Genomic DNA, 12,807 nt, shown 5'->3' with positions numbered 1-12,807 from the left:
TTCAATTAGGTAAAGTGATACCACAGTAATACCTACTTTCTCTTCTTCGCACATATAAAGGGTAATACAAACAAACATGTAGTAGGTATGTAGGTATATGTAAGTAGATATGAGTCACTTGAGTGATTACAACGATAATTTTGATAATGTTATCTTAAGAAGTCCTTCCTAAGGGGTCAATGAAATTGGAAATTTATTTTGGTCCGTTTTTAATGGGATGGTATAAGTAGATAAGGTCTTAATAATAATCGCTTAAGAAGATAAATGTAAAATTGGCGTCCCAAAAACAAAGAGTAGATTCCTTATTGAGCCTTTTTTGTGCAGATGAACCATTCTAAACATGCCTATTTTGAGCTACTAACATTCTTAGTTACTAAATCAACGCGAAAGTAAGTTTGTTTGTCATGTTTTCGTGGAAAACTAGAAGAGGCGATTGCAAAAAGTCCAGTTTCTTTCTTATGTAGTTAAATGAATGGAAGTATAGCTATATAAATAGCTAATTGCTTTATAGGTACAATAATAATCTGTGTGGATTTGTGATCACGCCTGCGCCCACGTCTTGTCTCAACCATGCTTTAGAACCGAGAGTAACAATCATGAATGATTCATCAACGTATATTAGCTAATAATACGTTAAGCCGGGAGATGGGAAGTACTAATACCTTTTGTGTTATTAATATTAATTTCAATAGGCCTTGAGAGCTTGATAAGACGGTTTGACATAATGAAAGACGTTTTGTTTACTGATGTTATGTAATTTTGATCTTCAATATTAGAGTTAGCTTTCAATAGAAATTCCTCCGAAATAAGGAAAAAAAATAAAGTAGCTTAGGTTAAATAACGCTTGGCGCGGTCGTTCCGTTGATGGGTATCTTGTGTTGAGGATTTTTCGGAAGGCACGATAAATTGACGACACTTGAGTCCCGGCTGACATTTGAACATCTTTAGCAGTCGTCACGGGTAGTCAGAAATCTGACAACCAATCTTAACTTAAAGGGTTAGACTGGAAGCCGACGCTAACATGCTTGGGAAAAAAGCTAGCTAGACGTTAAAGCAAGTTAAACAAACTTTATTATTCATGAACTTAAAGCTCGAAAGACATACAAAAATTAATTAAAATGCGAGTATCAACAGCCTAAATAAAAGCGTTACCAATATAAAGTCCGGTCAAGGCCCACAAGGGTTACTTTAACGCCTTTAAGCGGTTATAGCGTTAAAAACTCGTTTCGCGCAATTTAGGGTTAGGTAACTGTCATGCGAATATTATATGACCGACTATGGCGTTATAGCAACCACATCAAGGTATTTATTTATCATAAAATCAAAGGTAAGATATGTATGAAGTCTTCTAAAACGTGAAGGTGGTCTAAGGGCCAAGTCACCAAGTTCACAAATGACATAACCGCCAATTTTTTTACCTACATCAACTGTTAACTATGAATTTTCACGATTAAACATAAAAATAATCACTTGATTTAAGAAAACGGACGTTTTATATTGTTGGTGAATTTCCTTAACTGATAAATCCTGTTACTGTTACTGTTACAGCCTTTTTATCGTCCCACTGCTGGGCACAGGCCTCTTCTCACATGGAGAAGGATATAAATCCTGGTGGTCAAAAAATATAAACAATAAAAGCTGAATATGACCAATTCATATAAGTACCAATACAATAAAACATTAGGAAAAAGAAATGTTTAAATAAAAGCACGCCATCCATAGACTGTAAATAAACGCGCTAAAGATGGTCTGCCTCCGAGCCTAGAATACAATTAAGTAATGGCAGAGATTGCCAGTCAACAACACCGTAGGCTGTAAAACTTTATTGTTTGAATATTAATACTGTTTCAGCATTTTGATTAATGAATTCGAGAGTATTGCGTACTTAAATATTAAAGGGGTTATTTGTTCGTTATGAAACCCTTTATGTACTTTAGTTACAGATAATATTACAGTACAAAGATCCGGAAGATTAAACAACAGTATTTGTTGTCAAAATAAAAACAAACAAAGTGCCTACGAACTGTCATCATGACAGCTGTCAAACATTATATGACCATGGTTATAGCTATGAAAACTTTACGACCTATTCGAGCCTTTTAATAGTTAATAGTAGTACAAGTGATGATAAAAATAGCCTGGAATAATTAAAACTGAACCTAGGTACTAAACCGCGACATTTGTATCATCATACGGCAGGTCAATGACCCGCGGCGGGAGTACGCGGTTTGCTACTGAAAAACATGATACATTGGAGTAATAATCGGGACATTACAGTGTTATGTTCGTCCCACGATATTCTGCTGTATTTTTATTATAAGCAAAGTTTTCACGTTTAATTTCATCATTTTGGCCGATGTCCCAAAAGATTCACAGTACTATTTTTCGGAAAATATAAGCAAAATGTTCACTTCAGTTTTAAATTCATAAAAAATACATCCAGATTGAGAACTTGTCCTTTTTGGGAAGTTGGTTTAAAACTATCTACTACGCTTTCACGAATACATACGTACCTAAACATGTTTGCACAACAGTACAATACTTGCAGCTTTCATAATTATTAATTAACACTATCATACGCCAGTAGCAGTCATTATTATTATGACCTACTATAAAATTATTGAAATATCAATGAACGATTGAATGTTTTTCAATTTATCGCTAGGTTAATCACATCGCCCAATGAGTTCAATAACAAAACTCGTGCCAGCGTAGCGTACTAGTAGGTATAATTTATACATTTATACTTAGCAAATTGTTTCTATATAAAGACTCGACCTACTATATTATAAAGGCGACTGCAGATGATTACCGGTACTTTGACAATCGATACATTGACGTTATCATTCGCTAGTAGGTTATTTCGGAACATGGAGTTGGAGAGATTAAAAATTTAAAGAATACTGATAGAAACTTGTAAGAATTGCGCATTATATGACGACACTATTAGTCGTCGTCGTGCTATTAAATTGGACAACTTGACGGCTAGATATTTCTTAAAATACGATCACATTACCAAATCGTAAACCAAATCATTAATCATCAAAAATTGAAAGAAATTGATTGATGGAATTTTCTAATAAAACGCCATAAAATACCAGACGTTTATATGAATCGAGATAATTAATGATCAGAAATATTCTTTACGACTTTCATATCGAGTTTTTACAACGTGCCAGAGTTATGGCCGTCAAATATAATAGAGCGGTCATCTCAAAGCATTCTTTTCGATACTAAAATCGATACAAGAGTTTGGATTCCAGTAAGTCTGTGAGCACCTTTACTTATAGATAACATGGACGTGACACATTATGACAGAGTAGCTACAGGATAAATCATTGTTATTAATTAGCGCTGTAATGTGCATACGGGAGCGATAACATTCGAGAAAAAGGAAAAAACAAAGGTAACAAGGTCGTCTGTTATGATTTAAATTTGTCTGTTTGTAGGTAAAGGTAACAAACCTATAATATAGACCACATTTATTCTACTTTCGACAATGTAAGTCGGTTATCTCACCCTGCCTCTATTGTATGAGACCAAATTTTCAGTAGAAATATAAGTTTGAAGAATTGTAAGTTAATAAATCCAATTGCTTAAAATTAAAACCACTTTAGAAGCTCACCTTTGCACGTCAGTATTTTCACCTAAGTGCCAAGAAGGTGTACCTATGTTTTTGTAATTCTACGCATACTAAAATTCAAGACTTAGATACTACTCCAAAATGACCATATAAAAACGCCTACATGGCAACAACCTCTATGGTTAAGTTCTCTAGAAATCGTTGGATAATTTGACATAATAATACCTTTATCATGCCGCCATATTGTTTACGTTAATATCTCTACTTCGCAAAAAAATTGCAAATTGCTGCTGAAGTTTTTTGAGCATAACATACGGAAATTATTTCGGAAACTAGCCGTCTATAAGAATTATATGCTCATCTTAATTGTCATGGATTACTTCAGTGTCCAACCATTTTCCTTGTGCAGTAACTAAGGTTAATTAATTTATAAATACCTGGCAACTTAAATAGCATATTATAAATATGCTCTACATACATAAATCATTAGTCATCCAACATAGTTTCAGTTCAATTGAACATTTAAATATACCTAGGAGTTCGAAGTAAAACGCTTTATAAGCCAGTTTTCAGAAACGCCATAAACATTCGATCCTTCGTCAAACAAGCAATTAATTAAGAAAATAAACCACAGACGATCCCCTCTGGAAACTAATCACCTCGATATCGATAACTTAAACAAACGTCCTCAAACACGATGCTCTAAACTTAAAGCTTCGAAAGCGATTCAGCTTACGAAAACGTTTTTCGAAATACACGGGTTTATTCAATTACCAGAATCCTGGGAACTTGGCCAAAAGTACATATTCCATTTGAACGGATTCCGATTTAAACTCACATTTATCTCGTAACTCTCATGAGTCAGGCATTAAACTCAATCAACGGGGAAATGTAAGCTATTGTGTGGAATCAACTGAAAACTTAAGACAAACCAATGCGTAAAACTTTGAATTTCCATCACACACTCACTAAACTATGCACTAACTTCGTTAAATGCGACGTACAAAAATTCAGCACTTTATACACTGTCATATTTGGGTAATATATTTTTTTAAACACTGTTTCTCGCACGGATGCCGAAACCTTCGGCGAACGTTCGTCATACGAAACCTACCGCAACGCGACGCCTGTTATCGAACGAATGTTCCCGAATGGGGGGATGCAGTGACGCGGGCGGTGGTGCCGGCGACCGGCGTGGCACTGCGGCGAGCGACCGGCCGCGTGGAGCCCGCACCGCTCCGAAACCTTACGACCTAAGTCTCGGCACGGGCACACAAAACCACCCTAAAAACAAGGCCACAAAGGCGCATTTTGCTTGCCATGAACCGAGAACGCCAATCGATGCTCCTGGAACAGGACAACAGATCTTTCCGCCTCCGCTCCTGTCACTGGACCAAAACGGCCAATGTGAACATTTTTGACAATTTCGCCGACAACAACTCCCGCACCAATCGATTTCGAAACGAAGCGTAATTTTAATAAGCAAATCGATACGAAACGCATCAGCATCTCGGATTTCATTAGGCAATCGTATAAAAGTCGGATACTTTAGCGGCACATGTGCAATAAACAGGCTATAAACGCAAAAAATATGGAATCCTTTTACCATAATTTGCTCTTTTTAAATTGTACGTGTTTTGGTACGCTAAAATGTTGCAAAGCGGCATACAACAGTTTTTAATTACAAATAATACAAGGCCACTCCAATTTTTAGGTTATGATATTGCAGAAAGAGAACTTATAATAAAATCGTTGGGGACGATAGCCCTTTACAAGGTAAAATCTGAATGGCTACAGATTGTTTCCGAATGGCAAGGATATGAGCACACCCACTGTTGCAGCCCACGCCACCACACCTGGATCACTTGCATAATAAACTGACGCCTTCAACTGAGTCAACTCCTTGCCTTCTTCAGATCAATATTTACGCTAACTTTTATGTTATAGGATCATAAATTATATTTTGTATTGATTCATATTTATTTTAGTAAAGTTTAAGGATCTTATATACCTACTACTACATGAACAGTATGACACGAGATACTATTAGCAATCAAAGCTAGGTAAACCTTGTTATAATTTTGTCCAAAATTAAGTACAAACAATGATTATATGATAGCCGTCAACACGATCACAATCCCAAAATACCACGTCTACCGAATGATATTTTGATAGAAACCTATAAATTCCCATAACTTTCCAACCATCCAATTACAGAACCGTTGGCAGTTCCTATACTTACATTACTATCAGTTTATACCTCCGTCCCGTATCGTCGGCGAATCGGAACGATCTTGTTTCAATATCAAACACGAGACGGCTCGTATTACTGACAACACATTCTACATGTTTGCAAAACATTTCACATTTGACGGGGAAACTAGCTGCCTTTGCGCTTGCAAATATATTAACTTGCATTTCTGTTTAGATTGGAAAATGTAAGGAACGTCATAAGAAAATAGATACGTAGCCGTAATTACCGATTGGTTGTTTGGTTTTGCGAATATCAGAGATAATGTATTTCAAGCTTATTTAACAAATCCCTGAAAGAGAAAACAAAAACGTACTCTAATGTAGTGAATTGACAGTTGATTTATGGATTCTGTAGGTACATGCAGGATAAGGGTTCCACGCGTCTTGTTTGGTGGTCTTAGCCCTTTAAGTAAATCTCATAGATAGGCACTGATTTCAACTAACTCAGATTTAAGTTTATATAATTTAATGAATCATCCAAATGAAGAGAATAAGAGTTTATTAAATGGTTCTTTACTATGCATTGGACCTTTCATTGCTAATTGTAGACTAATATACCTAACTTTATATCATAAGAGGCACATGACTAATTTGCTAAACAACAACAAAAACAGAGTTATTTGCGCCAAGTTACAGCAAAACTGAATTCCGAGAACGCATTAACCGCAATAGTAAATTAGTGTAGGCCATTTAAACCGTGTCGTCTGGATTCGCACAAAGCGTTTGACTCGCCGCACCGATGCTTGGCAAAAGAGCTCACCTGTTCCGGTCTATGCCTCCATGCCGTGGGAATGCTGGACCAAACTAATGTAGGAGGTTGCATGTTCGCGGAAAAGCCATTTTTAAAGTCTAATGAAGTGAACAATGAGGCAGCTTAAGTATCCACTTAAATGTGAGTACCTTTAGGTGTTCCACGCAATGCTTTGCATTATGGAACTAGAAAAAAATAAAGAGTAGCTAGAATTAGCTAAGTTACAGGAATATGTCCGCAATTTCAATAACTAAAATCAAGCACAACACATTTCTTGCCCTCAAGTTCGGGATGATTAGAACAAAGTTCTCCAACGCGATGACGCATGATTACAATTTTCTTGCGCTCGCCGGCGTCTAATCACGTCGTGTTATGGGTATCCTTACCACACGTCATTAAGTTTAATATCGCATTGTGCACTTTAGAACGAGGCTATAAGCTTTATTTTACTGCAGCTATCATGCATGTGGGTACATGGAGAGCATTTTTCGAACAACAAGGACCGTCAGCTGTTCACCATTACGTTTTAATAAGTAGATTAGACGGTGGTCTTACTCCTGATCGAAGTGTCTTGTAAAAATATTCACGTAATCCCACTGTTCTTGAGAATTTATTACTTCTTTTTTAAAGGCTCACGTAGATGTTTGTATTGGATCGCAGCCACCCCTTGGATAATCTCCACCTGGCGAGGTTCGACTACGTTTACTTTGAATTATTTTTTTGAATTTGTTAGCTAACCTTGAGTTCGCTCCGAGAAAGTTTTTTGATCTTGGTATATTTTCTTCATTACAAATCACTTTACCCCTATTATTTCTAAAACATCGCGTAACCACCTATCACTGGTCATTTAGATTTTAGATCCTTATTAAATGACCAAAGCTATATTCTACGCATATTACAGTTCATTACACATTAAAACTAAATTCAACCACATGCTGACATTACACTAAGCACCACATTATGTTAACCACAGCATCACATTTCACTATAAAGCCCTAACTGCCAGCATCCATCTTTTTTCACTAGAGACACTTACATCGTACACCTCTTTAACGGCTTATGATATTATGAAAATTATTCGCGCCAAAGAAAATGTAATTATGCTAAGTTGGCAACGTCAGTCATCACGAGGTTGTATAAAGTTGATTATATTAGTGAAGAAGCTAGCTCGGGACGATGGAATGAGGAAATAGTAGACAGGGTTTAGTAAAGCAAATTGGAAGAAGCCTGTAAAACGTGTAGCTGGGGTAGAGCATGATTGAAATACTTGATTTATGTTTTTTCACAAGAAATACAACATTGAGGAACTCTATTAACCTGACGTATACCGTTTTCTAAAGTCAACCAATGAATAATATAATAGTTAGCTCGTTTTTGTTATACAAGGAATTAAATTACACATCAAAAATCTATAAAAACATAATCTACACTTTTCATAGATTTCATCAAGCTTCACAAGATACTGCTATATCTTGTAATAGAGGTAATGATCACTCATTAAAGTGGTAAATGGTAAGAAGTGGTCACAAATCTACCACAACCGCTAAGTTTACCGCTGCTTCATATCGTGATGAATAATGAGTTAAGATCATAGATTGTTGAAAGAAGATGGATACGTAAAAACATGGCCGACGAGAAAAGTAAGTTTTTAAAGTGGAAAATGTGCTTCAAATTGCCTTTTGGGGTGATTTATTGATCATATTGACAATTTAAGGACCTCTAAATTGTAGAATCAGTCTAATATCATCTATGTTATAGTTTCCTGTATTGCGAATAGGAGAAATAGTGAATTTGTTCCTCGATACATAGGTACTACAAAAATGTACAGATCTTTAATGTGGAATCATATAATCCTATACACAATAGGTACCTACAAAACCATTATTAATTTATAGGCTTAAGAATATCTCTGAGTTTGTGGTACTTCATTAATTCATTTACGAACAAAAGGGACTAATACACTGCCTCAAACTCCTTGCTAAGATCATTAAGGCGTTACGACTTTGCGAAAACAATTGACAACACATCCCAGGTTCAGTTATCTACGGTATCATTAAATGCCTCAGTTACGGACGCAGAAGCCGTGCGAACTATTGTGTATTGTAGTATAAAGTGTAATTAAAGTGATTAACTTGAATAACATCGTCACACTGATGAGTATGTAGTATGAGGTCACCGTGAACACAAAGCTTCGTGTGCAGTTATTTTCGCATACATTTTTGATGGGAATGGGTCTACAATGGATACTATTGTTGGTAGGAGCTGTTATAATGTATCAGGTAATGACTTGATTATTAAAGAGATGAACTGTTTATGTGTTACCATGTAAAGCATAAAGTGGTTAGGTCAATCACCTCATCAAGACAAAAACGAATGTCACTTCGTAAAATTAATACAACTTTCAAAAGTATCCTGTAAAGAGTTCAAAAAAACTTCTGAAACTTCTCGGATTGAAGCGCATATTGTAGGCTACGTTGGGCAATTTTCAAAAGCTTTCCAGGTGCTTATTTCAAGCGTCGGGATTCCGTACAAAAGTTCAACGCAGTATTGTGACCAAAAAGTTCGGTCAAAAAGCCCAAGTTTGGAACTGTGCCAATAGATGCGAATTGGCCGGCCGCTTTCCAAAATAGGATTAAATGGTGAAAACCAAACGGTGCATTTACACAATAAATTAATACTAAGAACGTTTCATGTGCTTTTTGACTATTATAAGTTGCAATGAGGGTTTCGTAAAATGGCGTCCACGAGGTGGCAGCACCGAGTCGTCAGGTCCAAATAACTGTCAAAGTGCTTATCTTTACTATGAATAGTGAACGATTTTAGTGTTTTTTTTTTATTTTATAATTAAAGCACTGCATTATTGTTTTACTATTGCGGTTGAGTAAATAAAAAAAACTAAATCATATTGTGTTAAAAAAATTTTCAACAAGCTTTTCCTTAGTACCAGTGACTTTTGCACCCTCTCTCTTAGCTCAATTTTTAGTTCGGAAACCTTATTCTGACCGTAGTCCATAATAAAATCAATAACACTTCCAATATAACAGAATTTCAATAAACAATAAGTTCGGCACCTACAATTCCATACTATTTGACAGCTGTTTGGACCAGACGCATACGTGGCGCCACCCGGTGGCAGAAAAAATTTCAAAAACCCTCATTGGAGCACACGTCACTCCACCCACTTATGACCTAATAAAATCAAAATGATGACCTAAGTAGGTCATTTAATTATCTAGATTTTTTTACACTTTGTTCGTACCAAGGTCGACTGTCGCAGAGGATGTCATCACGGACAATTATGATGCGTTGAATGCTAATACATAGTTCAGAGCGGGAGTATATCAGTGTATCAAAGTTGTTTTAGGAACAATTTAAGTTTATGTAGAGCTAATGAAGAAAGACAGATCTCTTGAACTGAACTGGTTTCTTCACCATGATCTTGATGACTTAGCGTGTATGTATAAATAATTTCAGTCCAGATAAAGGCAGTGTACTTTCCTTTAGGTATCATCTAAGACATGTAGTAGTTGTTAGGAATGCATATGAAGTAAGTACATAGAAGTAATTCACTGAGAATGACATACAAACACAAAGTAAATATACCAACAGATAAATAATAACACAATTATCTACATACAAAGTTCTATATCCCACAGCTATATGCTAAATAAGTACTCATTCAGAATCAAACGGATGACTAAGAACCTCGGTCCATTAATTGTAACATAATTCGATGTACCGTTGACCCGCGCAATCAGGGACCTTCACAATTATAGACCCGTTTAGCAGTCTGTCATTATTAATTTTAGACTCGGATAATGATAGTGTTCTACTTGAAGAGGATATAGAAAAGATTCGTATTAAATTATTAGTTGAAGTTTAGTAGCTAGAATAGATTAGTGTTTGTTGAAAAAAAGGTAATTTGTTGTCAGAGTGTATGAGGATTTTTTTGACTCTCAAACTGCAGTAGCTCAAGGACGTTTTACTTCAAAAACCTTACTAAAAGATCATGTTAAGTAGACTACTGCTACTATTTATCCATAACGTGTTATGGACCCATAACCCCTATATGAATTTTGTTGATAAAAATCTACAAAATCCCGACCCTAAGCTTAATGGGATCACATCTTTTTATTAAATACAGCTTTCACCCTACATTTATGATCACAATAGTGCAATCTAAACAACGGGTGACACATTGCCTAATAACAGTTATCCGAGCGAAGCGAATCTGTGACGAATCGAATGCGTTACAAAGAATCGCGTGACTTATGTCTGATCAGCTGTTGTAATCGATTTTGAATCGAAATAAAAAATAAAAAATATTTCAGTTTTATTAATCGATATTTTGGATGATGTGATGACTCTTATTTTACGGAATTTGAGCAGTATTTCCGACAAGTTTCTTATATGAGACTTAAAAAAGCATGTGTATCAGGTTAAGGAATTATTTAAATCAGAAAAAGTGTATTTTTATTGTCTTCTTAATAATCTTCTATCTTTGTTAGTGTTTTATCTTCTGGCTTCTAAAATAATGATTAAAAACGTACAGTGCTTGATTTCTTTTTACTTTCTTTTCTATTCTTCGACATCTGGAAACTTAAGGATTCCAAGTTTATTAGCTTTGTATCTTTAGAAGAGATTTTTTGTGATGATGATTTCTAAGATACTTCTACCTGATTAACTAACATGAAGAATACATGACACTACGTAAACTACATCAACATATATGATTCCAACACCTATTTTTCCATACAGAACTCCCAATCCTCAGAAATCTTGGCCTCGCGCGTGTTCAAGTGCCCTCTTTTTATAGGTTAGCCGGTCGGCGCCTAATTACACGGGGTTACGAGAACTCCTGGCTTCAGGCTAGGCCACAGAGCAAAAACTACAGCAGTTTCAAACTAGACTGCTGGATATTGCGAACTGGGATTGTATTAGACTGTGTTTTTGTCGGTGTTGCAAATATTTTAAGTGCGCAAGTTTGCCCACTTTGGATTGGGGGCATTTTTTGGAACATAGCTTGAAACTTCAGACGGGTAAATATTATCATCCTTTCTGGGGAGATGAAAATAAGACCCTGTGTTTGTTAGCCCGTAGTCACTGTTAAATAAGACGGATTATTCTAAAGAATTTCTATTCAGGACTTGGAATTTCTTAATCTTGGATAAGTAGGTCTCAAGACACAGGGTGCCTTTGTTCAGTTGTTCAGTAGACTGTGAATAGCTCTATATCAATAATACTTGTCAATAGTCCAACTGAAAATGAAGATACGTAACGGGAAAGCTATGCGATATCAATACGATTATACGATGAAAGATGTAAAAGAAAAAAATATATGGAGCATAAAGTGATGAATAAATAGATCTAATAGATGTTACTACAAACTTGTTCAGAACAAAAACTTTAATAATATACCTACAACTGTGCAGAAACTGCTCAACACTTAAAATCTAGAAAGATCTTAGAACTATACCTACATACTGGAACCGAAAATACTTTTACGATGGTAAACAGGACTAGAAAAACTGAACATCTGGGAACGAAATCAATTTTTAACAGTTTTCTAGCTCATAAAATTATCATAGAAGAGCTAAATCGTTTTTGTTCTAACGCCCCCAGCATTGTTGTTCATCTACAAATTATGAATATCAATAAAAATGTTTTTACTTACCAACTGCACCGAGTTGCTACAGGAATATGTCACCTGCAGAAAATAAAAAAGTTTTTATAATATCTCTGGCGTTATAAATTGGAGGATAAAGATAAAACATAGCTTAATTATTTCGCTATCAATAAAAAAATATTCAATTGCTGTTTTAGAGTCAATAATCGGTAAGTAATCAAAAAGCAATTTCGATTTTGGGATTCATACTGACTAGCTCATTAGTTTTTTAGCCAAATTATTTGGTAATTGGTTTTATTACTGATAGCACATTATTTTTCATTTTGAGAGTCTTATAATCATAAGACGCAATGAAAACCTAGATAGAAACTTATTCAGCAGCGTTGCTATTGCTACCTATTAGCAGATTAACAAACCTTCTTTAAGTTAACCTTTTCCGATCACAAAACCCAAAAGATATGTGCGTCTCATATTTATCCTGAAAACCAACCATCTCAACTCAGAAATTAGAGCCGAACCGAAAGTTATGTACCGTACCTATACAATATACATATAGAACCTCTTTACCCAGTACCCAAGTTGTGGCACACAATA

The 12,807-nt window shown here is 35.5% G+C and overlaps 1 protein-coding gene across 4 annotated transcripts in view; it reads right to left on the bottom strand.

Annotated features, from left to right (window-relative positions):
• LOC110379551 (focal adhesion kinase 1) overlaps nucleotides 1–12,807 on the bottom strand; it is a 179,420-nt gene that overhangs the window by 160,976 nt on the left and 5,637 nt on the right. For 2 of the 4 annotated variants that reach the window (XM_064041580.1, XM_064041587.1), the window contains exon 2: nucleotides 12,262–12,294. The exons of 1 other annotated variant lie outside the window; for it this stretch is intronic. The gene's annotated coding sequence lies outside the window, so the exon portion shown is untranslated. Of the gene's footprint in view, nucleotides 1–4,515; nucleotides 4,797–12,261; nucleotides 12,295–12,807 lie in introns of those variants that run through there. One more of the 4 variants, XM_064041579.1, reaches the window with a different exon arrangement.

This window comes from Helicoverpa armigera, chromosome 25 (assembly GCF_030705265.1).
Source record: "Helicoverpa armigera isolate CAAS_96S chromosome 25, ASM3070526v1, whole genome shotgun sequence".
In the NCBI taxonomy this organism is placed as follows: domain Eukaryota; kingdom Metazoa; phylum Arthropoda; class Insecta; order Lepidoptera; family Noctuidae; genus Helicoverpa; species Helicoverpa armigera.
This window is presented reverse-complemented; position numbering and strand designations above follow the sequence as displayed.